Source organism: Echinops telfairi, unplaced genomic scaffold (genome assembly GCF_000313985.2).
Source record: "Echinops telfairi isolate 266 unplaced genomic scaffold, ASM31398v2 ScPeMD7_7469;HRSCAF=8507_0, whole genome shotgun sequence".
In the NCBI taxonomy this organism is placed as follows: Eukaryota; Metazoa; Chordata; class Mammalia; order Afrosoricida; family Tenrecidae; genus Echinops; species Echinops telfairi.
The window spans coordinates 75,196,607-75,201,650 of record NW_022111372.1 but is presented as its reverse complement, the minus strand read 5'-3'; the positions used below and the strand labels follow the sequence as shown (position 1 = coordinate 75,201,650).

At 43.0% G+C, this 5,044-nt stretch overlaps 1 protein-coding gene and 1 pseudogene across 2 annotated transcripts in view; one reads left to right on the top strand and one right to left on the bottom strand.

Annotated features, from left to right (window-relative positions):
* Nucleotides 1-4,860, bottom strand: part of LOC105978516 — a 19,283-nt pseudogene extending 14,423 nt beyond the window's left edge.
* SGCD (sarcoglycan delta) overlaps nucleotides 1-5,044 on the top strand; it is a 763,996-nt gene that overhangs the window by 551,742 nt on the left and 207,210 nt on the right. The gene's annotated exons all lie outside the window — the stretch shown is intronic.

Sequence of the window (5,044 nt, the reverse complement as noted above, 5' to 3'; positions counted from 1 at the left end):
GCTCACCTTGTACGATTCTTTCCCTAATGCAGAGTTTGTTTGTCTTTGTTTCCTGTTTATGACATTTCTATCTTATGTTTTATTGTAGTCACTGTTCTGGGTACTTACACAGGAGCCCTGCGGGCATCGTGGTTCCGTGTTGGGCTGTTACTTTCAGGTTTGAAGTTTGAAACCACCAGCTGCTCCTCGGGACAGAGACAAAGCTTGCGTCTCTTGTAAAGAGTTACAGCCTCAGAGACACCCACAGGGGAAGTTCTGTCCTTTCCTCAGTCAACAGCAGTTAGTCAGTCAGTCCGTCGGTCAGTCGGTCAGTCAGTTTGTTTGTTGTTTTAGGGACAGCATATATAGTCGTTTTTAACTATATTTTACACAAGACTAGGCTTAAAGAATGTGAATGTCTTAGTCAAGGCCACACTGTACAAAAAAGTTCATCTATAAGCAGATTAACTCCAACCCTTTACTGTGCAAGGGCAGGGTTTCTTGTTCTCTAAATTAACATCAGACAGAAACAATGCTGTTGAGAAGCACCCTGCTTCTTCTGCTTTGAAGGAGACCACAGCCAGCCACTCTCCCTCCTATGGGAAGCCTTCCCTCAGACTCCCAGCACCCCTGTCCCTTCTTTCTCCGAACTTCAGTCACATTGATGGTTGGAAGGCTTTTCTGAAATTGGAAAAGTGTTATGTGTTGCCTGGTGATTTTTGTTTGTCTCAATTCCCTCATCGGACTGAGGTGGGAGCAAGGACAGTAAGCAGCAGTGTAGGATTTCTCCTGACAGGGAGCAGATACTTGGGGCCACACTTGAGCACTGGGGCCATATCACTGGAGGGATATGGTTTGCTGTAAAATGGAGATATGAAATCTGTATCATTCATACAAAGAAAGTATAAATATCTGCAGACATGATAGCATATCATTTTTATCTGTTTTTTTGTTTTGTTTTGTTGGGGTTTTGGGGGTTTTTGCACTGACCCCCACTCATCTTTAGCAAGCTGCTTCTCAAAGACACTGGGTTTGTCCTTCTCTTTCTGCAGACTCTAGGAGAGCAGCGAAAGAGTCCCTCAACATGGTTAAGTCTTCTATCACTAGCCCAAATATGAGTGGTTCTAGCCCACTCGAGTACCTCAGCAGACAAGACTAGTCATCTCCTTCCGCAACGCCATAGCCCGGAAACATGGGTGCAGTGCTTTGGGCACACATGGCATTGAGTCGATGGCAGTGAGCTACAACAAAAACAGGACGATATCTCACTTAATTTAGACCCTCAATTTGTGCATACAGCACATTTCAGAGAAGTTCCCAAGCCCTTGATCAGAGACAACCTCTTCTTGATGTACGCTCGCTCACAATTGGACTCTGCTTTCCTCCTACAGTGGAACTGGTTAAGAGTGAGTCTCCCTCTTTGACTCTAACTCATGGCCACCCTCACTCTGCAGAGTTTTAGAAGCACATTGCCAGGGCTTGCTTACACGGCCGCCCTGGGTAGATTCTAACCTCCAGCCTTTGGGCTAGTTGTCCAGTTCTTTCTTTCCTAATCCCACTGACATTTATTTAGTTGACCAACATTCATTTTGTTCCAGCAAAATCTTGAAATGGGGATAATAGCATAGTAAATATATTTTTTTAAATTCTTCCAGAATCCAACCAAAGCACAGACAAAGAACAATATCATGAAATTGTCTTCCATTTCTTTCACTAGTTCTCTAAGCTGGCATGGATTCATATTATTTGTGTAGGTGTACTAAATTATTTTAACAACACTGCCCATGAAATAATTCATTATGTTTGCTTCAGAAAACTACACAAAGGTATTTTTTACATAAGCTACAGAGTGGAACATAGCCAAGACAGATATACGCATATCAGTCTTTGGTTTTGAAATTCTGCTAAATCAGGATCTTAAAAAATCATTTTATTGGGGGCTCGTACAGCTCTTATCACAATCCATGCATATATCCATTGTGTCAAGCACATTTGTACATATGTTGCCATCATCATTTTCAAAATATTTTCTTTCTATTTGAGCCCTTGGTATCATCACCTCATCCTCACCTCCCCATGAACCCTTGAAAAAAATTATAAGTTGTCCAATTCTCAAACCTTTGTTCCACCCAAGGACATCATGTGAGTGACTCTAGGGGAAGTATACTGACTAATAACACTGAGAGCTCCTCGGCCTCTGTTGCTTTGAAACCCCACCAAGAAATGGAGGTGTGAAACAGGAACACGTGACTTAAGAAAGGGAGACTCTGAGAACAGAGAAAGCACGCAGACAAATGTTTCTGTCTCTGCCAGTGTTTGACAATGGAAATTGAATCGTCAAGAGGGAACTGATGTGCCAAAGGTGTGAAAGCTAGAATCGACAAGCTTGCAGTGGGAGACCAGAAACAAGAGACAATTAATGGTACCGAGTCCTTGTGAGCCTTAGGAACTACTAGATACCCCTCTGAGTCTGAGGGTCATACTGTGGGTAGGGACAGGCCAGGTTTCTCTACTATTCACACTAAACATGTGGCTAGGGCCCATGACAGTCATTATGTGGTTTTCGTGGGGCTGGTAAACAGGATTTGTTTAAAAACCTGGTTGAATCATTTCTAACCTCGAGATCCCACCCCAAGTGATCGAGGTGACTTAGCCTAGGTGTTTTTGTTATCAGTCCTTCATTCATAGAAAGCCCATGGACAACAGAAGAAAACACTACCCTGTCTTGTACCGTCCCACGATTAGTTATGGGTTGGATCATTAACAAAGTAATGGGAAGTTAAAGACGAAGCTATTTCTCAGGAAAAAGAAAACAAAAATAAATAAATAAATTGAGCAATAAGAGAAAAGAAAATCAGAAACTGGAGTAATTTTTTTAAATGATGTATTTATTGATTCCAAGGAGCAATAACTGTAGAACAAAGAAAAATTAAATGTAGTCAATGTATTCTACATACTCGACCCAATTGTGAACAAAAGATACAGAATCTTAATGATGGGAATTTGAGTGTTGATTTAATCAATGATAATGGGGTATAGGAAGGAGTGAGACTTTGTGTGCATGTATGTGTAGAAGATCTAAATCCCTGACTTCAATTGAAGAAATTCAGTTCAATGGATGCTATCTTACATTAATCGATCAAGGAATAACACAAACATCATTTGGAAATTGGGATCATTAGAGCAGGCCATGCTACTGCTGGGCTCTGTTGGCTGCTGTTAGGTACTGCCAAGTCTGCTCCTGCCCCTCGCAGGCCTCTCCACAGTCCAAGGAAACTCCGCCCAGTTTTGCACCACCCTCACCGTTGTTATGTTCAAGATTGTCATGGATGTCACTGTAGCCACTCATCTGGTTGAGGGTCTTCCTCTTTTTTTTCTGCCCCTCTACTTTACCAAGCATGATGTCCTTTTCCGGAGACCGGTCTCTCCTGATCATATGCCCAAATTTATAAGATAAAGGCTTACCAGTGATGAGGATCTTGGTTTTCCTTACATTTATATCTTTGGCCTTACACTAGGCTTACAATAAACTAGCTTTTCTCTGTCTCTATTTTAACCACATACATATATACCATAGCACAGCAGCAGTGATTTATTTAATCTGGTTCTTCTCCAGCCAAAGTCTCTAAGGACCAAATGACCTTTCCCTACATGGTTCTAATAAGAAGGTGGGGCAACCTACTGATGGGATCCATCTGTGAATCATCATGAGCAGGATGCCGTGGAATGCCACCCTGTTGTGTATACAACGAGCAAGAGCTGGGAGTGAATCACATCCTCGGGGGCTGAGATTCCTGGATGGTGAAACACTTGGACCCAGATGACAGCTCTGACATTAGAGGAGGAACAACAGAACTGGAAGCCACATCAGGGCACCAAGTGATGGCCTTACCACCCCACCTAGCCAGTTAAAAATGAGTGCTTTCTGGCTTGTGGATGGGGTGGCTCTGGGCACTTCATTGGGGAAGTTGGACTCGCTGACCCACAGAAGTGGATCTGAGTGCCTTACTGAACTGTGAGGTGCCTCTGGGGACTTAATTCAGGGACCTGGGTTTGCTGACCCATGAGCTTGAGCTGAATGCCTTCTGGTTAAGGCTCAGAGCACAGTGGTATTAGCAGACCTGAACTTGGTAATGTGTCCTCATAAACAACTACCCTGAGCATTCCCTGGCATTATCAGTTAGCTTCCTTGATAAAACTTTTAATCATAAATCTTGTCTGTGACTTCTGTGTAGGCATTGCTATGGATATTAGAAGCTAAAATAATTAAGATTGCACACCTAGTGTATTTGAAGTCATCTGGAATGTGCCAAGGACTCACCATGCTGCAAGACTTAAGCACGCAGCTACTAATCAGCCTAGTGCCCACACAGAGAAAACACGTAATGATCTGATTATAAAGATCTCCCCATTCTTGTTGAGTTGACTCAGACCAAAGTCTTTACAGAAGCAGACTGCTACATCTTTCTGCCACGGAGCAGTTGATGGGTTTGAACTGTTAACCTTTCAGTTAGCAACTGAGCACTTAATCATTGTGTCACCCGGGCATCTTCAATAGAGATTACAGCCTAGAAAACCCTACAGGGCAGTTCTGTGAGCTCCTTCGAATTTGACAACATAAGCAAGGTGAAAGCTCTTGTAAGGATCAGAAGTCTGCTCTTGGTCATAATTTCGAGGCACTGGTCTTTTACGTGTATTGAGTTTGACTGAAAAATAACTAGTGAGTTTCTGAGAAGCAGATACATTCATTTCGAATGTCCACCTGATGACGTCATGTCAAGTTCCGATCCTCACATGCCCACAGTAGGAGGACGTGAGGGCCTCATGCAGTTGGTACTCATTGCAGTGGCTCCAGGTCATGAAGAGAAGGTTTGGTTCCATTTTGCATGTTCTATTTCAAAGAAAACTACATGTACTTTTACGTTTTCCTTTAAAGCAGAATTCAGTGTTGATAACTTTGACTCCAAATGTCAACACTTCAGTTGTTTGGGGGTGGGGGGGTGTTGATGTGGACCACCCTGCCTTCCCTGTGGGTGAGCTACGGTGCCTGACCTCCGTCTGCATC